The following is a 24057-nucleotide window of genomic DNA, read 5'->3' on the forward strand; positions in this document are numbered from 1 at the left end:
TCACGAACACACCGCTGTCTCACGACCGGCTCCAGACAGCTCGCCGTCTCACGAACACACCGCTGTCTCACGACCGGCTCCGGACAGCTCGCCGTCTCACGAACACACCGCTGTCTCACGACCGGCTCCACTCAGCTCGCCGTCTCACGAACACACTGCTGTCTCACGACCGGCTCCACTGCACACTAGAACTTCCAGCTCCCCCCTACTTGACACAGTGCTCAGTGATTTCAGCTCTCAGTGATTTCAGCTCATAGTAGTGGGAGCCTTAGTGCTGGTGCACTATAAGGCTGAAGTGAATTCAGCACAATACCTGTAACAAAACTCTTAATAGACCCAAAATTAGCTCTGACATTCCACAGTGGAGAGAGACAGAGGTGCAATTGGTGCTTCAGGCCCTCACAAAAGGGGCCTACACCACCAGGCACTAATACCTGTCTCAAGTCTCTCTCAATTCACAGAGTTTTGGAACCCATGTCCCTTGCCTAGTGAGTGCTACTCAGTTGATGGTGAGTCCTCCATCATAACAAAAAGGCCAAGTACAGTTCCAAGCACAGTTCCCATAATCAGGGTACTAACAATTTATTCTTCCCGCCCCAATAACAGAGACACTGGGGATCCCACAACAGCCAAAGTGACGATTTGGGCAGTTATGGCCTCATTCTAGGCAGGGTGGGTGTGCCTATGCAAATGAGATCAGCCCCTGAAGTTCTTTTCCACAACTTGCCACACCTCACCACCAGATGTCAGGGTGGAGCCCACCCTGTCTCTGCTTACACGCGCGTCCCGGGAACAAAACGTTCCACGTCTGCCGCTTGGGACCAGGCCTCGCAGCGAGAGGTTGGGCCAGAGGGCCTGGTCTAGTTGGGTGTTTGGCCAGGGACTCTGAGCTGGGTCAGGGCATGAGGCCTGCAGGGGAGAGGAAGGAACAAAAACAGAGGCCTGTTTGGGAGGCAGGGTTTTGTCTGCAACCTTGTGGAAGCTTTACAGCCACATAGACTTGTATCGTGTAACCTGATGACCGTTTACATCATTGTGTTTGAGCCGACGGTCCGGTGGCAAACTGGTGGCTGTTTGTCAGTCATGCTGTGGGACCCATCGGCTAAGTCATGTGGTATGTTTCTGCCTCTGACCGGATAGCGAAACAGGAATCTCCTTTCCCTGATGGCGAATTATCCATGACCATCCAGAACAGAGAGAGTGAGAGAACAAGCATGGCCAGCGCCGACTCCCTCGTGCAGAGCTGTGACAGGCTGTTCCACCCCCTTTGGCGGCTTGCAACCATTGCAATAAAATCCCACTGCTCCGATATTCTCCAATGAGCCTCTGATCCAGCAAAGCACCTGCTTGGCTAAGAGAGGAAAGATGTCCCAGTGTTTGGGCACTGGCCTGGCACTTGGGAGATCTGTGTCTGCTTCCCTGATCTGAGTCTGCTTCCCTGATCTGTTGCAGACTCCCTGTATGGCCCTAGGCATGTCACTTAGGCTGTCAGGTAATAACCCGGCCCTTCCTGACAGGGGTGTGGTGTGATGAAATACCTTCAAAGTGGGCAGGTGCTCAGACTCCATCATGATGGGGGGCCTTACATAGCTGGATCCAGTTAAACACACTTAAGCTTGTGCTTAAGTGGCTGTGCTGAATTAGGGTGTAAGGGCCAGGACCAAAGCCCACTCAGGTCAGTGGAAAGCTGGGTAAGGCCGCCGGTGAATCAGAGGAGTGGCTGAGTCTGACTAGGTGAAGCCGTTATGCTTTATTCCCCAGGATATTCACAAAGACCTTTTAAAAATGACCATCTATATTACCTTCTCTCCTTGCGGGAGGTTTAGGTTGGATATTAGGAAAAACTTTTTCACTAGGAGGGCGGTGAAACACTGGAATGCGTTACCTAGGGAGGTGGTAGAATCTCCTTCCTTAGAAGTTTTCAAGGTCAGGCTTGAAAAAAGCCCTGGCTGGGATGATTTAGTTGGTATTGGTCCTGCTTTGAGCAGGGGGTTGGACTAGATGACCTCCTGAGGTCCCTTCCAACCCTGATAGTCTAGGAGTCTATGATATGCCTGGCAGGCCGCGGCTGGGCTGCTCAGCACCTGGGACCGGGCTAGCTTTAGGAGGTTAAGAAGACAGAAAAAGAAAAGCTCTTCATACGTTCGGTATTAGTGATGCCCTTGCACCAAAAACATCATAAAGCCTGGAAATAGAGGTCGTATTTCCTACGTTTATTTTCCAGAGGAGAATACGTGGCTGTTAGGGTCTGTAATGACCTGTTGACTCAGGAAATAGATCACATTGATTTGGTGCAGCTGCTTTGCTGTTTATTTTATTCTTTTTTTATATATAGTGGACAATGGCCAATTTCAGAAGTGTGGCTGAAACTTTGAGGACCATCCTGGGCTCAGGAGGGTGCTATGCAGCCCACCCAGCACATGCAAAGGGCCTTCTTTCTCCTCACTCCTTTAATCACACCGACACTTTGTCCTTCTCCAGAGCCTCCCATCTGTAAGCTCAGCCCCACAGACCCCTGAGAGATGGGTATGTCTGGTTAGTCCTGTTCTACCGAGAAGAGAGATTTGCCCGAGGTCACACAGAAAGGCTATGGCAGAGCAGCAAACAGGACCCAGGTGTCCTGCCCCTTGGTCTGTGGCTTAGCCACAGAAGCATCCTTTCACCCCTTCTTGGTCCAAACTCTTTATTAATTTTTTAAATTAAAAACACTGAGCAGAAAATGAAGCTCCTCACAGAAGAGGATGACAACCCAGGGATCTGGTCCGGTCTTCTCCAACTCCCATTGAGCTGAGTGCCTGGGGAGGTTAAGACATTGGTCTGGGACTCAGGGAATCTGGGTTCAATTTCCTGCTCTGCCACAGACTTGCATTGTGACCTTAGGCCAGTCACTTAGTCTCTCTGTGCCTCAGTTTCCCATCTGTAACATGGAGATAATAATCCTCCCTGTGTGGTGTCTGTTTAGAGTGTAAACTCTTTGGGGTGGGAAGTGCCTTATACTATGTGTCTGTGCAGCTCCCGGTGCACTGGGATCCCCGTCTCTGCTGCGGCCTGGAGGTACTGCTGAAATACAAATCAGTAATAATGGCTGGCTTGAAAAGGGGATGGAAATGTATTACAGCCTAAAGGCAAAATACGAATCACAGTCTAGAATGGCCCAGTCCATCCTCATGGCCTGGACCATTCTCCACTCTTGGGGCCCATGTGGGATTGTTCCCGAAGGCCTGCTCTCTACTGCCTTGGCCAAAGCAGTTTTAATGGTTCCCAACCATTCCCCTTGGAAGGCTAGTCCATCGAACTCCAGTGGGAGCTAGGCACCTAAATTCCTTTGAGGATCTGGGCCAGAGAGACTAAGTGACTTGCTCAAGCTCATCTAGGAAGTCTGTGGCAGAACAGAGAATTGAACTCAGGTCTCAAAAGGCCCGAGCTAGAGCCCTGACCATTAGCTTCCTGAAGCCCAACGAAGCATGTCCTGACTGTGCGGCCGTCTGTATGGGAGGCAACGAGAACCACGGCTCTGAAATGTTCTGATTTCTGGTGGTTTCCTCCGGCACCTTCTGTTGAGCTTTTGCAGACTGAATATTGCTGGGTTTCACCACACGGTCAAAATCCGCCGGAAGTGCCGCGCTGGGAGGAAAGAGTGGATGTGGGAGCTGCGCTGTCCCATCTCCAGGGGGTCTGTGGATTGTGTGTTCCACAGGTCTCTCGCTTTCAGCTCTCTAAAACCAGAGCCCTCTGCCACCTCGGTGGCTGCACGCATCCTGGGAGCTTGTAATTAATGCTCGGGGCCGTGCACAGCCTTTAAAGAGGCAGCACATGCAAAAAAAGTGGGTCTGAAACTTGCTGAAACAAGCAAATTACAACTATTTCCCTTTTCCAAATGTCAGCAGGTTTGGAGGGAAAAAAGCAAATAAGTTAAAGGTGAAAATCCCGTGGGACACACTCTCTTTCTCTCTCTCTCTCTCTCTCTCGCTCACACACCAATTCCGGGCCCAGATGCACAGAGCAACTCCCCAGTCAGGTTCCTCTCTGCACAGAGAGACCACCCACTAACCTACACTGCCAGCACATGCTAGCCCTGCTCCAGACAGACAGTTAAATTCAGTGTTGCCAAGTTTCGGGGGGGGGACTTAACTTCCTATCAACTGGAGGGGAAATTTTAAAAAAAATCCATGCAATGGACATTAGGAACCTTTTGCACCCATTTCTAACCCTGCAAACAGCGCCAGTCATCAATAAATTCTGCTGCCCAGAGATGTGTAGCTAGCTCAAATCCTGCCTGAACAAACACTCACCTAGATCTAGCTCTAAGCCTAACCTAGCGGACATTGTAGTGAACTGCAGACCCAGAAGGTTTAGATCTGGAGATGGGTGAACGTTGCAAGTTTTTTATCACTTTTAACCCAGATCCCTTTGTTCACAGCCCTTTTCGTGTTGGTTTCCGGAAGCAATTGGATTGGTGGGTTTGATTAGCACAAGCACTTAGAAAGGGGATGTTCAGCTTGCATGCCCCAATATTTGCAGCAGGTGAATTTTAAATTTGCTTCCCCTGAGCATTTTCACCAGCATTTCACTGATTACTGCCAGGGAGTAGGAGACACATACCCAATCGCAGCGATGTAACAAGCCACTGAGCAAAGGAAAGTCAAGCACTACTTCACGGATAGATTTGGAGTTCTGAACCTGAGAAAAATCTCAGCCTGTTTGCATGCACTCTGCGACAAGAACACGGAGGTGAAATTCACCAGAGAAAGGACACATGATTCACTGTCTGGTTGTATTTGGAAGCATTTGACTGTCAGGTGTGTTCTGCTCAAAGCTGAATGTATGGTTGGGAATGGCCACAAGTTGTTGCCATCTTGTTGGCATGGGATGCTGGAGCTTCTGGCAAAAATGCACAGTCCCAAACAGTGGGGGTTAAAATCAGCTCTAATTTATTAGCGATCAAAAGAAACAGAATGGGAAAAACCCCAACAAAAATCAAATGACAATCCATTGGCAGCATATTTGGTCTCCCAGCCAGGCCCTAGGTCCTTTCACTTCTTATAGGTCCTTCCGCTAGACTGAACTCCTAAAAGGCTGGCTTTCCCAGCATGCTCCACTCTTAAAGAGCACTCACTTCTGTGCCTAATGGGCATCCTAGTGAGAACAGGAAAATAATAGTTAATAAGAGGTTCTTCTGGCCAGCATTTCTGAAAGACAAGCAAAGGAGGAGTGTTTAAATACGTAACGATCCAGGGGGTAATAAGGCTAGATCTAACTCTCCACCGTCCTGTCCCTGATGAAGATTTTCACCCTAAGTCAGGAGGGAAAGATGTGCATTTCTAGTTCGCCGTATCACCACCCTGATGGCTGGCTGGTGACGTCCGCAAAATGAGTTTGGTGGATCTCAGTCCGTTTGCCACATCAGAAAGTGCCCATGCCACAAAAACTGCCATCCGCCTCAGTCTTAGATTTCCCCCTTGTTAGCAGTCTGAACAGAGGGGCAGAACCAGACTGGTCCTTGCAGACTGCCCTCTCCTCTCTAGCCTAGCTTGGGCTGGAGTATTTCTGGTGGGGGGCTCTGGGCGGGAGGGGACAGCGTGGCTGGAACTTGCGCGGCTACTACCCATGCCATGCCTATTCTTGGTCTAAAATAGAGGACTTCAGTCCTCAGGCCACGTTCCCAAGAACTGCACTTTGGTTGTATGCAAAAAAAGGACGAAATGTTGCAATCAGTGCCTGTCTCACCCAGGGACTAACCTCTCCTGGCTGCCTACCTGGGGCTGCTACTCGTCTCCATCCCCCAAGCCCCGTGGAGCTTTGTGTGCGTTATTGGCCTCTTTGTGGTACCACTGGCAGCATGGGAGGCTGCAAGCCCAGTCTTTGCATCCTCAGTTCCTTGCACCCATTGTGTTTCCTTCCAGTGGAACAGAATATTGCTCTGAGCACTCCTGGTACAGAGAGACCATATAATGGGCCTGTACAGGATATGAAATGTAGCCAAGTGAGATAAGACCAAATCATCTGTCATTCATCCTCCTATCTCCAGTGGCATCAGAGGCTCCGATGAACAGGCTTAGCAAATATATTACAGGGTTGTTTGTCTGTCCCCCCCGCCATGCTCTCCTCTCCTCTCGCAAGGATTTTGATCTAAGCTTTTTACAAATTAAAAAAGACGACACGGAAAGCTATGCAATTCAGCTTCTGCATGGGCAAAGAATGGGGAAACAGCAGCAAGGAAGGGTGCACAAAACATCCCCCCAGCTGGCTGCATAAAGATCAGATCTGAACAATGGGCCAGACCCACCCCTGGTGTAACTTCATTAGAGCCGATGAGAATTTGTCATAATAGAAGTAAGGGCCCAAATCTGTCCTTATGGATGTGCAACAAGGGTCTGACATGCACCGAGAGAGGAGTGGGAGGCCTTAGGCTGAGAGAGACCTCTTCCCATGCATGGAGCATGGCAGGCTGCCGGTGAGAGGCGACCATCGTCTGCACCCTCTTCTCTGAAGCAAGGTGGACAGGGCTGCTGGAAGTGCAGGCCCGACTGATGACACAGAGAGAGGAGAGGATGAGTGCTGGTGATTCCCTGAGACAGTGAAAACCAGGCCAGACAACGCTCTGCAGTATATTCTGCAGGGAGCAGCTGAGAGCTGTAGGGAAAGGGAACTAGATGACCAAGAGGTCGTGTCTGTCTTTAACTTCCATGACTCTCGGGGGAAATGTTACAGAATCAATGCTCAGCTGCAGCCTCTTCTGCACTGTAGCAATAGTTAAACTCAGCAGGATGGATGCGTGCAGCCGGGAGAGTGAAGTTTGCAGCATCGCTGTCATCTACACACATACACCCCTGATGAACGAGCTGCCTCAGGCTTGGACGAGCAGCCAGATATTCAGGTTCTTCTCCAATCTCTTTGGAGCTGCCAGGGGCTGAGACTCTCGGTGCTGCTTGGATTCAGTGCGGCTGGAGATGGCCTGAAGAGAAACACCTCTCTGGGGGCTTTTCAATAATTCCGAGATGGTTGCAGTCACAGATGAAAGCAGGAAGTTCCCAGGGCACGGAAGTCAATGATAAATAAAAACATAGTAACAGAACTTTTTCATACGCCTAAAATGTTCTGATGCGGTGTAAATCTTGGGGGGCTATTACAGGAGTGGGTGGGTGAGGTTCTGTGGCCTGCAGAGAGAAGGAGGCAGACCGTATGATCACGATGGTTCTTTCTGGCCTTAAACTCTGTGCGTCTACAGAAGTGCAGGTCAGTTCTTATTTCATCCAGACTGGTTCACCCATTTCTAACATGGGCATGACAGGCACATGCTCGATCTCACACACAAAACACTGACTTCCCCTAATCGCCATGCGCATGCTCACACACACACGCCATCTGTGAGCTGCTACGATATGCAAATAATGCAACGGACTTGTGTGAAAAGCCTGACTCATGCATCTCATTTGGCTGGCATAATATTTACTAGAAAACAACTGTGCAGCACTTGCTGCTGATTAAATTGGTGAGATCTGGGCTTTTCAGCTGTGTTTAGCCTGAAGTATCTTTGAATTTGCAGTCTGGATTGTCTTGGTAGCACCGTCCATATGCACAGAGCAGGAGTGAGGGGTTCAGAAAGATCCAAAGGTGCAAATGGCCCACACAGAATTTTTCCCTGGTTCTGTCTGATGTTTCAAAATGCGTGATTCCTCTGAAGGACAAAATAAAAGAGAAGAGACAATCTCTACCTGTCCAGCTGGGAGGCTTCTTGTTCCAACAAGTGCTGGTGACCTGGTCTGTGCTATTTTCAGCAGAGAACAAAGGTGGACTCAAGTCATAGAATCATAGAATATCAGGGTTGGAAGGGACCTCAGGAGGTCATCTAGTCCAACCCCCTGCTCAAAGCAGGACCAATCCTCAACTAAATCATCCCAGCCAGGGCTTTGTCAAGCCTGACCTTAAAAATATCTAAGGAAGGAGATTCCACCACCTCCCTAGGTAACGCGTTCCAGTGTTTCACCGCCCTCCTAGTGAAAAAGTTTTTCCTAATATCCAACCTAAACCTCCCCCACTGCAACTTGAGACCATTACTCCTCGTTCTGTCATCTGCTACCATTGAGAACAGTCTAGAGCCATCCTCTTTGGAACCCCCTTTCAGGTAGTTGAAAGCAGCGATCAAATCCCCCCTCATTCTTCTCTTCCGCAGACTAAACAATCCCAGTTCCCTCAGCCTCTCCTCATAAGTCATGTGTTCCAGTCCCCTCATCATTTTTGTTGCCCTCTGCTGGACTCTTTCCAATTTTTCCTCATCCTTCTTGTAGCATGGGGCCCAAAACTGGACACAGTACTCCAGATGAGGCCTCACCAGTGTCGAATAGAGGGGAACGATCACATCCCTCGATCTGCTGGCAATGCCCCTACTTATACATCCCAAAATGCCATTGGCCTTCTTGGCAACAAGGGCACGCTTTTGACTCATATCCAGCTTCTCGTCCACTGTCACCCCTAGGTCCTTTTCTGCAGAACTGCTGCCGAACCATTCAGTCCCTAGTCTGTAGCGGTGCATGGGATTCTTCCGTCCTAAGTGCAGGACTCTGGCACATCTTGTATTGCATTGAATTGCTAAGGGGAGGAAGTGTGGGCTGGCAGTTAAGAACGCAGGACTGGCTGCCAGGAGACATGGGCTTTTGTTTTCTGGGCTCGGCCACTGACTTGCTGTGTGACTATAGGCAAGTCACTAAACCCCTCTGTCCCTTGGGTCTGCCTCTGCTGTTGGTGGCTTTCCCCACTCCATCATACTCACTGTGCACATCCGCTGAATGCCAAATTCCACTCTTTGACCACGAACAACCACTTCCTGGGGAGCTCACTGCCAGCATGTGACTTCCATGACCATTGACGTCAGGCCAGAATGGGTCCCCTTGTGCCAGACAAAGGCCTTTCTTATAAAGCCCTGGACTGCTGGAAAGGGAAAGCTGGGATTATTTATGCTGGGCTTCAACCGTACCCAGAGATAATATGCCTCTCTAATGTACGCCTGTAATGTGGGCTGCCTTTGCCCCAGGACTTGACTGAAACAGAAATTTGTTTCAGCTGAATAACTCTTCAGAATCTATAAATAAACGGGGGGAAACATACAGAGCAGAGTCCTGCCCTCTTGAATGACTGAAGGGAATTGACCCCCAATTCTGTCCTTAGCCTGGCTGTTGGTCTCACAGCCTCCAAAGTCCTCCTCTCCTGTGTGGAGGGACAGCCAGACGTCGCTGCGCCATGGCAGTGAATAGCACACTGGGGAACGCGCCAGTCAACAGCAGGGACGGGAAAGCCACCGTGTGTAAAACGCAGCATGGGCCGCCATGCTGACCTCGAAATCCTGGCCCCATTGCCACCAGCTGGAGATTAACAAGAGTGGAGAAGCCCTTTGCCTTTGACACAGGCATGTATGTAGGCTTTTACCCACATCCATCCGTCAGCGCCCCCAGGCCTTGCTCTAGGCTCCACTTGCCAGGGCTCTGGGCGTCTGGGCCTCAGCCAGGACCAGGAGCAGAGTGACTGAAATGTCACACAGAGGAGCTGTTTTCATGCACCTCTGCCCCTTCCAAAGCCGGGGTGGGAACCCTCGCGGGAACGCCAGGAGCTCAGGTCGTCTGGGACGGCCTGTGCCTCCTGCCCACCCAAACAAAGGTTTCTGCAGACTCACTAGCGCAGGGTCACCTGGGTGTGCCGTCTTCCTGCTGCTGTATTATTGGCACAGCAGCACTTAGCCGGAAACCTGGGGAAAGGCACAGGGGAGAGGGGCAAGGGGAAGCCCCACAGCTACCTTGTCACGCAACTGCAAAGTGCTATGAGCATCCACCAATAACTACAGAGCTGCCGGTGCTGTTACAGAAGATTCACAGCGCCCAGAGGCCCCCGTCAGCATCGGATCTGGAATGGCTTGGGGCTTGTCCTCCTGCGATAATGCAGTTGTGTCAGCGATCAGTGTAGACAGGGAGTATCAGGGTTAACACTGTGTCAGCTGACCGAGGGTAAGCCCTCTTGGCATCCTGGGCCATGCCCGGCTCATAGGGTTAAGTTCAGCATGACTTGTCCCTGTCTACACGGACTGCAAAGTCATGTTTAACAGCTTGTTACTTAGCACGACTCCTCCAAGTCGTGTTCTAACACAACCCAATTTTCTAGTGAACACACAGCCTGTGAGGTAGAAGCAGACCCCGCCCCAAGGGCTTACCATCCACTCCATGGATCAGTCGTAACTTGGAGCCAGTGCTGGTGGCTACTATGGGAGGAAATACTTTTCTTTCAGTGACTGTAGCTGATACCTGGGGGTCAGGAGGTCCAGGTTCTGCCACCGACTCACTCTGTGGCCATAAATGAGTTACCTCCCTGCACCATGCCTCAGTTTCCCCCATGGGGTAACAGTACTGGCCTCCAACACAGGGTGTGATGGGCTTGGCTAACTAATCTGCAGCACGCTCTGAGATGAAGGGCAGAGGAGGAGCAGTATCTCTGCAGGGCCCTCAAGCTGGGGACTTCTGAGGCTTTCAAGAGAAGAATGGACCAAGCCTGACTCCTTGTTCCAATTACGTAGATCTGCAATGACCCCAGAGGGGTTACCCAGGGTTTCCTGTGGGGCTGATAAGAACTTAGCAACAGCAGCTTGTCTCTGGGTCAGTGTCTCTGTGATGCAGCAGCAGCAGCCGCAGAAGGGTCCCTGCTTCTCCTCCTCTCTTCACGCTCGATCGCTATGGTCATCTTGTTTCCTCGCCTAGCTCTCCGTTTGCTTTCGCAACAGATGTTGGTGTTTCTCCTCTAATGAGCATTTTAACACTGGAATCTCTCTCGCCCCCTCAACTGGCAAGCAAAAAGCTTGACATATACCATCAGCATCAAAGTCACATGCCAAAAAACCCCGAACCCCTTTGCCTTCTGTCAGCTGGCTGCTGCTGCTGGAGATCTGCTCCTCGTGGGTCTGGTAGTATCGGTGTTCTCTGGGGAGATGGGTGTTCTTGGAGTACTCAGGTTGCGCTGACTGGACGGACGTGAAGGCATTTGACTTTTGGGTGCAGTGTCCCCTGGAATATGCTTATTTTCACCTTGTGCCCGTTCTCCAGACAACTCTGAGGACTCAGGAGATCTGACACCGGACAGGAGCGCTCCCTCCACTACCAGGAGATTGTTTTAACCAATGAAGATGAAGGCCTCTCGGTTGTATCTTCACCTAAGCCCACCTCCAAAGACCATCCATCTCCAGCATGTCTCCTGCAGAAGCTGCCTTTGCAAGGGACTGGAAAGCTCTTTGCATGGAGATGTTTTACCTAGCGGATGGGTTGGAGAAGGAGTTCCATTCTAGGCGCAACAGGTCAGTGACAGAACCCTCCCGCTCATGGGTGAGCACTCGCACACCAAAGGGACCTCTCGCACGAGTCCCTGCTTGTAGCTCAGACAGGTTCCCCGGTCCAGCCCAGCACAGAGCTGCAGCATCACAATGAACATGGCTTCCCCCCTTCAGATGAAAGGTCCCACAGGGGGCAAGGGGACAGCTGAGAAAGGCAGCCTTCACATGCATATAAAAAGACTTTCATAAGTCAGGGCAGAGAAAGGGCCTCAAGATCCGTCCTGTTAATAATAAGGAGAAGGGAGACTGGATGGCTCAACGGGCTGGGAATAGGATACACAGCCTTCCATTTTTGGGTCAACAGGGTCAGTCAAGCCTGGACCATCCCAGGGGTTTTTGGTGTCTATGTGATGAGATGCTGGGCCTCAGCCCCAGTGCCCAGGGGGGCCAAGCGCCCACCACAATCAGCCCTTAGATTGGCAGAGAGGCCAAGGCCTGGATGGGCCATGGAAACTGGATTCCCCTGTCCCTGCTCCAGTGGGGTCCCTACGCATCAGGACAGAGCTCTGCAGGGAAGTTTGCCCAGCAGCCATCCGTGTCACTACTGTGTAGAGCATAACGAGAGGGCGTCACGCTCCAGGGCTATTCAAAGGGCACCCGCTGACAAGCACTACACACAGGAAGATGACAGATTTGCAATGGGACAGTGAGAGACTCCAGGCCCGATCCTGTGAGGAGCTGAGCACCTGCAAGGCCCATTGACTCCAAACCTTGCCGCCTGGGGCCTTCCAGCCTGTCCTGGTTTCCCCCGGGCTGGAAATGTCACAAGAGGAGCCATTCTCATGGTAGGTCACTAAAGCAAAGAGAGAAACTTTTTTAAGACCATTGATTGAACTTTCCCAGCCCTCTAGGATGGGCTGAGGGCATGGCAGGGTCTTATGTTCTCAGAACATTTTGCCCTTCACTATGGCACACACAGGTGTGTGCAAAATGGCTCTGTTTTCTGGGAAACTCCACAGGAAATGAGAGAGATCTCAAAAGGCTTTCCCCAGGGCCAGGGGTGCAACAAGGCAGGAGGGGGGCCAGGCACCCCCCTTGGCCCCTGCCCAGAAGATGGAGGAGCAGCCGGGGCAAATTTAAGTGAGTGCCATTGCCACCTGTCTCCCGGGGTCACAAGGCCACTCAAATACAGGGCAGCTGGGCAGGTACCCTGGGCCCCTCCTTAGCAAACTTCTGGTTGCACCCCGGCCTGGAGCTAGTGAAGCCTGCACTCCAGGAAATACCATAGCAAATCACACATGGTGTTACAAATCAATCTCTAATGCTACTCCTGCAGTTATCTCGAGGCCTCAACTGAGATCAGATCCCTGGGTGCTGGGCACTGCATAGACGCATAGTGAGCGGCAGTCCCTGCACCCTTCCATAGAAGAACCAACAAGCTAACTAGACAAGACAGATAAGGTGGGGAAAGAAGGATTACTATCGCTGCGAGGAACTGAGACCCAAAGAGATGCAGTGACTCACCCAAGGACTCTGTGGCAGAGCTGGAATTGACCCTGGATCTGTAGCCTCGTCTGGTGTTTTAGCCAAAGACTATCAATCCAACGTCTCTTGAGCCCCACTAGTGAGGTGCTGAGCCCTCCGCTCCCATTGACTTCTGTGGGAGCATAAAGTGCTCAGCACCTGGCAGGAGAAAACCCAGCCTTAGATCCCACAGCAGTGTAACGGGGTATTTACCAGCTTCACACGCAGCGCCTGTGAGGTTGACTTAGTGCCTGGAGGCACTTTGAGGCCCTCCAGCACGCAGAGCTGTAGCAGCACAAGGCATTATCGATAATAAATCGTCAGAGTAGAAGGTCTCTCTCCATTTCTTTAATGAAAGGATCAGTTTCTCACTGTGCCTGGCCTGCAGGAATCAGCAGCCCGGCTGGTAGCTCCTCATCTGTGACTACCGAAGACAATATTAATTAAAGAGAAGGAGATGGCTGATTGTGACGTGAAGGCACATTCTCTCCCAGCGGGTCCTTCAAGCTTTGTTTGGTGTCTATATTGCCAGTATGTGAGGATTTTGTACAGGGCAAGAAGCAGTGATCCCAAATATCGATGGTGGGACAAATCAATGCTATCTCCTTTTTCCATGCCTATGCGCTCATTGATTTTTGTTGTTGTTGTTACCTCTCTGTTTATGTAATGTCTGAACTTTGCACAACTGAACCATTTAATGTGCAGAAAAGAGCCCTGTTGCCATGAAAACGGACCTCCAAATGACAGCATGAATGCTGAGATATCCCTGTTTTATTGGACCGTACTGAATGTATTTTAACCTTGATAAGTCAATAACTTTTCATACAAAAGGAGCCAAAGCAGATAGGCTTTCAGAGGCTTGAATGCATTTAAACTGGAGAGTAATGGCCTGGTTTTAATCCCCTGGAAATCTCTCTCATTCCAGGGCCAGTCATTTTCAGAGCTGACTGACATTTTGGTCAAAGAATTACAGCACACATTTGTCACAATGAGCGATGAAAATGCTCAGCAGTTTGGATTTCCTGTGCCAGTCAAAAATAATTATATTAAATTTAAGGGATGTTGTCATCTTACATATTGCTGACCAGATTTTGCTCTCAGTTAAATCTAGAGTAACTCCCCTTCCCCAGTGGAATCAAGATCAGAATCTGACCACATGTGTTTAAAACCTTTGGGCTAGATTCCCAACTGGTATAAGGGGGTTTACGCCAGCAGGGGATCTGGCCCATACATTATTTGTGCTAAAGCTGAAGGACTTTTAAAAATCTTTATCTTTCACCATTGATGGAAGCTTTTTGCTTGTTTTTGCAATTTACTTAGCTTGAACATTGGAATTAAACTGGTCAGTTTCATTTAACATTTATAGTCAATTTCACTTTGTGGGTCTCATTCATTCCCAGGATAATGTGTGTGGGTTCCCAACATTGTTGGGAAATATTTATGTAAAAAAATAGTTCATTCATTTTTCTTTTTTAATCATGGAAACATTTCTATCCTGTAAAAGCATTTGTATTGCATATCTACATTTTAGGTTGAAACTGCTTGACAGACTAATACAGAGTTAAAATGTTCACCTGATTCAAAAGAGACTTCTTCCCCAGCAAACACACTGCAACGCTTCCAAGCGCCAATGAGTGACTCCAGGTAGTTAAGACATTTCTGTGGAAAAATGAGGTTTCCTTTTTTTGTACTGAATATAAAAAGCTCTTTCTATCTGACTTATTAATAGCCTTGATTAAATTATCTTTGAACAATCTATTTCCTATTCACAAACGTATAATAGTTTTTTTCTAATCTCTAGCCTAGACTACAACATAGAAAGGAGATAAATAAGCAATTGCAGATTTATAAAGTTGCACAAGAACCTAGTGAATATGCTAGCAAAAAGAAAGAAAGAAAGAAATGAAACAAATGAATAGTATGAATAGCCCTGCTCAAGATAATGTATTCAGTATAATGTATTTTCATAGGGAGGATAATATGTGTTATAATTACACAGAGAAATCACTCTCCTGAAAGCATATCTAGCTATTATTTTATTATAATTTCTCAACCTTAACGTTCCCTGGATGGGAACTAGTAAGAGGGAATCTCCAGGGGTTTGGAGATTTGGTTCCTTATAAAAATATGCCCAAAATTTCAGTACCTAAACTATCCTAACTCCCTGAAGTCTGCAAAGATGAATAGGGCTTCACTGAGAAAAAGGAGCTAGAAAGACTGAGAGGACAAGCCAAGGTATTTTGAAACTTCTGCTTCGTGTTCTGACCTATAACAGAAAACTCAGAGTTTCCGTGAAAACAAAAAATAATAGAAAAACTGAGAAAGTCACCTGAACTATTTAGCATCTCCATCAAGGTGCAGCATGAGTTTGGGTAACTGTCTGGGAGTGGGAAGATCTTACTGTATCTGGGTTTGTCTGCACCTGCTTAGAATGCCTTGAACTTATAAGGGATGTGCTAAATCCTCTGTCACTTATTGAAATCAATGACAGCTTGTCCACTGGCTTCAATGAGCCTTAGGATCAGGGCCTAAATCAAGACTGGATGTTTTTCTAAACGATACACTCTAGTTAGGCTGGATGCAGGAATTATTGGCAGAAATTCTTTCACACATGTTATGCATGATGATAAGAGTCCCTTTTGGTCTTAGGGTCTATTCAGTCTATGAAAACGCTGGCCACTTGAGGTGATTGTGCAGCTTCTCCGTGAAAATGTTGCTGGCAAACATCATGGAGCAATGAGTTGGCCCATTGTGAAATGATTAGCCCCATCAAGGCAGACAGCTGTCATTCATTTACTCCAGGCTCTTTGTGCCAGGTCTTTCTTGCTTCTAATATCTGGATTGTCTGTAAGATGAGAGCAGAAGATTTACAGCCTTAGTTCAGACCTTATGTGTTTTACCAGCAAGACGTCAGTGGCATGAAGTTGCATGGGAAAAAGTGTCAAGGGGAGACCCACGCAGATGAGACTATAACATCCTTCTGGGAAAATGGTTGGCTCTGGGGATTGGGAATGGGTTCTAGGGCCTTTTATCTCTATGTAATCAGTCTTACTTCACTGTGAAGAACTTTTTGAAACAATAATTACAGAGAAGAATTATAAAGCATCTAACTGGTCATGCTGTGATGGGGAAAACCAGCATGACATCTGTACAGGAAAATCATGCCTCTCCAATCTACTAGAGTTCTTTGGAATGTTAGCAAACTAGTGGATAATGGAGAGTCAATAGATATAATTTATGCAGACTGTCAAAAGCCTGTGAAGAAGTCCCTCACAAGAGTCTATTAAGGAAACTACGTCTCACCCCCTGACTATGTATTGTCATGGATTAGAAACTGGCTAAAGCACAGAAAACACAGAGTAGGAATAACTGGACAATGGGAGACTAAAGCTGATGGATGCTGGTTGGATGTGCTGCAGCCATCCCTGTGTTCCAGTTACAAAACCATCTGCTAGAATAGTATAGCAGCTGGCTTGCAACCCATTGAGCCTAAAGGATGTCCGGAATGGGACCCCCAAGATTCCTGGAGGAGCCCCACAAGTGATGCCTCAGCATCCCCTAAACGCCTTGCCCAGGAGCACCCCTCCCATAAATCCCCTTCCAGGTGATCCCCAGCGGGTCCCCCCTCAAGATCCCCCATGTGCCTCAGTGTCTCTCCCAGGAGCGTACCAACAGGGCCGTCCCACGGGACGCCCTGCCCAGCAGCCCCCGTCCCAGAGTGCTGTCAATACAATGGGCCCGGCCTGAAGGCAGGGGTTGCAGCCCCCCTGCGGACTACGACTCCCAGATTGCCCCGCGGCCCCCAGGCAGAGCCCGGGAGGGGGCTAATGGCGCGGTGCATGCCGGGGCCTGTAGTCCTGAAGGGGGCGGCCCGCGGCCTGGCGGCCTTTGAATTTTGCCGCGAAAAGAACGCGTGGCAGCAGCCCCGCCCCCGCAGGACGCTACAGGGCGTCACCCTGGTAACGGGCCGGGGAGGGGGCGGGGCCAGCCGCGTGCGGGTGCCGGGCCCCGGCTCCGCCGCTCAGTGTCGCCGGAGCCGCGCGCCGGGCAGGAGGGGGAGCCGCGAGCGGGGCCGCCGGGCCGGGGAGGGGGCGCAGCCGGGCCCGGAGCCGCCGCTGCAGCCGCCCGTGCGTGCGGGGCCCGCCCCGGTGCAGGCAGGAGCCGCCGGAGCAGGCTGGGCGAGCGGGGCCGGAGCTGGTGCATCCCCGCCGCCGCCCTCCTCCCTGCAGCCCGGGCGTCCCCGGGAAGGGCTGAGCGAGCCGGGGCTGCTCCCCTCCTCGGCGCCCGAGCGGGGCTGGAGCTGCCGCGACCCCTCCGGAGCGGGGGCGCGGGCCGGCGGCGCGTCCTCTCCGGCCTCGGCCGCCTGGCGATGAAGGGCTGACGGGGCGCGGAGGCGCCGGAGCTGCCGCTGCCTCCTGGCCGGCCGGTTTGCACCGAGGGCTGAAGGCACCGGGCGGAGCGGGCTGCGCAGAGGCGGGAGCCGCGCCGGATCCTCGGGCTCTCCCGGGCGGCACACAAAGAAACCCCCCTCCCTGCAGAGAGCGCGGGGACCCCCCCGGGACCAGCCGCCCCGCTGCTGCGGGGCCCCCAGGATGTAACCCCCCCGCCCCGCCCGCCGCCCGCCGCCGCCCTTCTTCTCTGCGCTGGAGGCTGCAGGCGAGGGGGGGACCCCGCTACACAACGCCCGTGCACCCGCCGGAGCCACTCGCCTCCGGCTCCCCCCTGCTCCAGCGCAGCCCGCGGTCCGCTGCCCCCGGAATAGCGACCTCCGCCCCGCCGCTGCCCCGGGATGGGCCTTTCGTAGCCGGCGTGACGCCCAGAGCCCGCCCGGGCCCCGGGCCAGGATTTGCCCTTTCCCCGGGCAGGATTTGGTCGCTGTTGTCAGGGATTTACCCCCCGCCCCCGCCGCCGGTTCATGGCCGCGGGGCTCGCTCCGGCCTGCAGCGTCCTGGAGAGGCGGCGCCCGGCGCAGCGCGGATGGTGAGTAGCCGGCTGGGCGGCGGGGGAAGGCGGCTCCCGCCGGGCTGTCTGCCCGCGGGCCGGGCGGGGATCCGCGCCCCTGCCCCGGTCGCCTCCGCCCGGCATCTCGCTCCTCTCGCCGTGCCCTGCCCCGGGCGCCAGGCGGAGCCGGGCCGGGCTGGCTCGGCGTCGGGGGCGGCCGTGTGGCCGCGGTCGGGCCGGCCGGCGCGGAGCTGGCCCCGGCTCCCCGGGGTGTGGGGCCAGCGGGCGGGGAAGGGGGGCCCAGCCCCTCCCGGGCAAGGGCGCCCCCGACCCCGCTGCCGGCCGCTGCGCGGGACCGGACTTCGGACAAGTGGGACCCCTGGCTGTGCCGAGCCCGGGCCGGGGGGGGCCACGCACGACTCCTCTCCATCGCGTGTAGCCTCGGGGCGCCAGCAGCTAGGGTGACCCGAGGTCCCGATTTTATAGGGCCGGTCCCTATATTGGGAGCTTGTTCTTATCTAGGCTCCTATTTCCTCCCCATCCTCTGTTCCGATTTTTCACGCTTGCTGTCAGGTCACCCTGCCCCCACCCAGAGGCCCCCAACGCCGCCACCTGCCCCAGCGCTGCTCCGGCTTCTTCCTCCCTGCGGGGTCCTCCCCCGGGCCCCAGGCCGCGGCCGGGTCAGTGAGTGCTAACTTGGCGAGTAACTCCCCCTGCTCCCGAGTTGAGGCACTGCCGGCCTCTTCGCACCCTGTGCTCCCAGGGCCATGCAGCTGGCACCTGCCCCGGCTTCTTCTCACCCGGCTGTGAACTGCCCCAGGGTGTCACCCAGCCCAGGAGCCCTGACTGGGTGCAGTGCCTGGAATGGAAGCCTGGAAACCCAACTAGGTGTTCTCTCTCTCTCTCAACCCCCCCCCCAAGAGTCATGGCTTCTCCTAAATACCTGCCACTGGCTCAAAGCATGGGACCGGCCTGGATCTGTGGTGGAAGACTCCCCCTGCCCCCCCCCCCCACACACACACACAAGGGGCACATGTGAACCCAGCAATGTCCTCTTCCTGCTACATTCTTTTGTGTGGTTGAGCCCAGCAGCTCTGACTCTGTTAACGCAGGCTGGGCCCCTCCTGTTGGGACCTGGGGGATGACCTTCTGGTATTTTTAGCTCTGAAAGGGGCTTCTCAGCTTAATGAGGAGCAGTTGAAAGGTTATGTCCAGTGCTAATAAACCCCAATGACATATTAGGCGACACAAACTGGGACAGCTCAGGCAGACCTGGCAGATTTACCTGCTTAGATTGTTTCAAGGAGAGCTCTGGTGTATTCAGGATTGCTTTCTTTCTCAACAAGCAGCGATTATGTATTTCTTTCCTCTTAATTTCATCTGTCAGTTCAGTGATGAAACCAGAATGTGTTTTTTTTTTTCTCCTTTTTCTGTTGGCTGAACTACTGGATATGTATTTGATGCAAACAACTCTCTCCTTAAAGGACCATGTCTCTTTAAGTTTTCCGCATGAGACAGAGATGGATAGTTTATTTCCATTTATATTTTATATATATTTCTAGTTTCATCACTGACCCTGATGGTGTGGAACTGGATTCTTACAGGAAAAATAACCCACCTGTTCTTGCTGCTGTTTTTCTGCCTAACATCCGGATCCCTTGGTAGCTGTGGAAACACTTAGGTTGTTGCAAACAGAATTCATGAGAAGGGAAAAAACGTGAAATATTTAATGCCAGCCCCTGTGTTTATATGAATATCACGAGTAACAAAGAAGGAGAACAAAACATTTGAGAAATCTTCCTCTTTAGAAGCCGTTCTCACACTTCTAGCTCTCTCCACTTGGTTATCGACAGACCTGTCTTCAAACCCAACAAATTTCCTGAAATGCATTCAAACTAGCTCTTGGGTAGAGAGAGAATCCCCCATAATATCTCCTATAACTTCAGCGTAGGGAAATTTGAACTGCCAGAAGCAAAGCAGAACAGCCTGCAAGAGTTAAATGGATAACACTGCTGGGCATTTTGTGGCTTCCCGCTGTTTAAGCTGAGGTCAGTTCCTTTCACATGACCAAGGATGATCAGAATATCTTTCCTATCTGGCTGAGCAGAGAACAGAAAGTTAGAGGTGTTCCTAGTGCCAGGTACAAAGAACCTGTAAGAGCATCTAAATCTAGCTTTGAGGAGAGCTGCCAAATCAAGACAATTAAAATGCTAAATATGCAATGTTTTAATATTGAGCAGTCCAAGTCAAAGGTCCGATGTCTGATGGCACTTGCTTATCGGGGAATGTTTAGGATGTCCAAAGCAAAATACCCAGGGTTTGCTTCATCACTGTAAATTTAGTTCCAGGGAAGAACAGGAGTGTAATTTTAAAATGGTATCTTGTGTTTGTACTGTGCCAAATGCCTGTAGGGGAGATGATCTGACTGGATCAAAGACTCAGGACATTACTGGCTCTTGATGCTTCAAGATACCGACAGTATTTGGTCTCTTACAGCACTGTGCATGCCTCATTCCCTTTGTGTGGCTTCTCTGACACTTAACCTGTGTGCCAGTTACCTCTCCTTGCGTGGTTGTCACGGCGGCATATTCCTAAGGGCAGAGCGCGCACAGCTATGACATGCTTTTGCCCAAGGTGGTGGCAGTGAAGGTTTAAAATTCCAAGGTTTGGTTCTGTTCTCTTTCAGCTCGGTAAGTGTCCCCGGTTACTGCAGTGGGACGAATGTTGAGCTTAGAGGAAGGATCTAGTGTTCATGGCTTTCCTTGGCTCTAGTGTAGCCTTTTTAACTATAGGGCTTGTGTTTTCATTTATTGATAAAAATGTGTGTGTGTGCTCACTCGGATTCTGACCAAATTAATCTCGTCACATTTTGAATGAAACCCAGTGAAAGGCATAGGTTAGAAAATGTATTTGTAAGTCACATGTCTTAGGCACCTCTCAGGTTCCCATTCTGAGCTTGCACTACTTCAGGTAGCGTGTAGTGCCTTCCTTAGTAAATGGCATGCATAAGTGATACACACAACAAAATTGCAAGTGACTGGTTTAATAGAGGGGAGTGTCTTTCTGTCCGCGCAGTGTCAACTCATAATATACATCTGACGTTCTTAAGTGAACTTCTTAAAAGTACATTGCTTGCTAGAAGAAAATGTAACCTGCCAATAGCTTTCACGTAACAGGTATGACTGCAAGGGAGAGAAGAGGAACTTGTAATGTTCCTAACAGACATGGCCAATTACTGGAGGAAAACAGGAAATGCAGCAGAAGTGTAACCCATTTATGCACAAGAGGACTTGTCAGATGTACTCGTTAAGGGGAAAGATTGGCTGGGGCATTTGAGTTTGATAAACAGCTTTCCAGTGTGTGGGTTCCCTCACTTAGCTTCTCAATTTAAGAAACTGCAAACATATAAAATAGAACTGATGTGTTAGGGAACGTTTGAATCTAGTCTGGGAAATCATTTGTTGACTCTTTTTGGAAGATTCTTATGTGCTGGGGGTGTGTGTGTGTGTCTGAATTAGGTAAGGGTGCTTTGATCCAATTAGCAGGAAAAGCCTTTCTTTTGTCTTTCTGAGTCCCTACTGGTTAAAAGGGGAGGAAGCCAATCTTGGTCTTTAGGAACTTGGCATTCCTTCCTGTCCTTGCATACTGCTTCCTTGCCAGTTTAACAGTTGAGTAAATACCAGTGCAAGTTCTTTTCTCCGTTCAAGCTGCAAGATATGTTCAGTAGAAATAAGACCAATCATTAAACATTTAAACATCTACATCTCTGAATATTTATCCCAAGGCCAGAATAAAGAAACCTATGGAATGATGTGATTGGTCAGTTATTCTGAATAGAAACTAGTGGTTTTTAATGGCTCGCTTTCTTAGCTAGGCGCTGATTTCTTTCCCCCTATCGACCTGCGGAGAACAAAAGGTCCCTGTTAGGAAGCCGTGGAACCCAATTTGTAGCTGCGCTGTGTACTTCGCTTTCTATGATGGTCTTCAGATATGCTAAAAGAAAAGGAGGACTCGTGGCACCTTAGAGACTAACAATTATTTGAGCATAAGCTTTCGTGAGCTACCATCGAATGCATCAGATTTGCTGTGGTTCTTTAGAGCTTTCGGAGGGAATCTCTGATTTGGGTGCTCTCTCGTCATGGCTTTCTATGGGTGGGTAAATATCACAATTTGCCGTCCGTTCTGAGGCTGGGGGTAGGAGTGAGCTATCCCAGGTGTTTGAGGGTGATCCCGAACACCAGGGGTGCTGGAACAGTTTGTCGTGGGGGTGCTTAGAGCCACTGAACCAAACTGTAAACCCTGGATATGACGGAAACCACTTCGAGCCGGGGCTGCGGCAGCCCCCCCAGTTCCCGCACCTCTGTCTGTGCCTCATGAATTAAGAACTTCTGCTTGCCCATGATGCTGCTCTTGTGGTATCCTTGAGTAAACGTAGCGTGTAGCCCTTGTGGGAGGTGCTGGTGCCTGGGGTTCCCCAGTGATCTTCAGCACAGGTGTGGCGTGGTCAGCAGCAGTGCTGGCTTCTCCCTGCACAGCCCGTCAACTTCAAGCCTGACCTGGAGCGGGTGTCCCTAGAGGGAGTTTACTGCTTGCCTTCTCTGCTGGAGAGATGATGTCCCCGGGCGCTGAGTGAGCCCCCAAATGCTTCTCTCACAAGCCACCAAACAGCCTGCCGGCAGCAATGGCACCTGATCTGAGCTGGCCCTGAACCTGTGGCTGATGGGTGCCCAGTGGCCATCTCTGCAGTCACCCTGTACTCTTCTGTTCCAAGCAGGGCCAATGTAGGGCGCTTTCTTCCCGGGCCTGATGCTCTGGGCCTTTCTGTTGCAGCAGCGGCTGGACTTTTACAGTTGGCTCGTCTTGGTGCAGCAAGCTGTGGCTGAACTCCTTTGTTAGCGGTGGGTGCCGTGCCAGGCCACCTCACCCTCGCACACCCTGACGCTCGCACGCCCTCTGCTAGTGAGTCCTAGCCAGAGGCACGGCAAACTTGGGTGATCTGACGGTCCGGATAAATGTCCAGTAGGGACCAGCACACACTTCCCCCATTCATTCTTTTCCCCCACCTGCTTGAACAGGTGTCTCGAGGGGTGGTTTGAGAGGGTCCCTAGAGCAAGGTGCACTGTCTGACTCACAGATCCCCGAGTAGGAGGCCGAAACACTGGAGCACCTCGGACGCAGAGGTAGCTGTATCTCACGCAGCTGTGAGTAAAACGCTGGCCTCTTCTAAAACCCTGTAACTGAACTCCGTGGCCAGATCTCCAAGATAATTCATCATAATACCCGGCTCTTACACCGCACCCTGTGGGAGCTGTGACTGAGCTGTAGTTGTAGGTTGGTGGGGGAGTGGGGGATTCGATTTTTATAAAGCCCAGTCTGAGGGAAAATGCAAGTCCCTGCATATTCCATTTCCTTGTTTCCCCAGTAATGTCAGATATTGCGGTTTGTTTGGCCAGTGCTTCCGTTAGTGGGTTTTCCCCTCCCTCATCTTAGTTAGAATTGGGTTTCTAAAAGCTTTGCCGGGCGGGCGAGAGTTGTTTACGGAGTACCAGTCTCACCAGCGCTTTACGGTGAGTAGAATGCATGTGCACTAGTAAAATACACATGCATTACAAGCATGAGAGATGTGTATCTACAGGGTTGATCTGCAGCTGGGTTGGGATCGGGCTGGCCTTTTTGCTTGTGCCACCCAATTGCCTGGTGGTGGGTATTTGGATTTGCAGCGGCAGAAAAAACGTCTTTCCGAGCAGAGACCATGCTCCCAAAGAGGGAGCCCGTCCTCCTGCAAGTGATTGTGGAAATTGATGTACTTCTGCAGCACGCATGCATGAGAAAATAAGACATTTCTCCTTTCTCTTGTGCCTGCACATTCCTCAAAACCCTAATATTCATGAAAGGTAATTCAATCAAACCGTGATTCCTATCAGCTAATGCAGCAAAGCTGGCACAGGGTGAGAATGGAAGCCAGGAACACAAAAGCCCTGTTTTATTACCTCCTGCTTGCCTCAGAATTGCTTTTCTCCCTCGAGTGAGCTGGCTAAAGCTGGCTTTATTATGTTAACCTATTTGCGTGTCAAGAGCTATTGTGCCTCTTTTTATCTGTGTTTGTATTTGCTCGGTGCAGGGAAGAAAAGGAGGAGGCGAAAATGGCTGGCTGGTCAGTGCTTTGCACTCTGAGGGCACTGATTGGTTGCTAAGTGATTTGCATCCCCGGTAATCACTTTTATCTCAGAAGGATGTCGTGGATAATTATAAGCCTACTGACATCTTTTGAAATCTGCCTAATGGGT

At 50.9% G+C, this 24057-nt stretch overlaps 1 protein-coding gene across 3 annotated transcripts in view; it reads left to right on the forward strand.

Moving 5' to 3' along the window:
• Positions 1-17468: 17468 nt before the first annotated feature.
• FAM222A (family with sequence similarity 222 member A) overlaps positions 17469-24057 on the forward strand; it is a 104589-nt gene continuing 98000 nt past the window's right edge. For all 3 annotated transcript variants that reach the window (XM_084649249.1, XM_084649248.1, XM_084649250.1), the window contains exon 1: positions 17469-17809. The gene's annotated coding sequence lies outside the window, so the exon portion shown is untranslated. The remainder of the gene's footprint in view (positions 17810-24057) is intronic.

Source organism: Lepidochelys olivacea (assembly GCF_965140295.1).
Source record: "Lepidochelys olivacea isolate rLepOli2 genome assembly, chromosome: 15".
NCBI lineage: Eukaryota > Metazoa > Chordata > Testudines > Cheloniidae > Lepidochelys > Lepidochelys olivacea.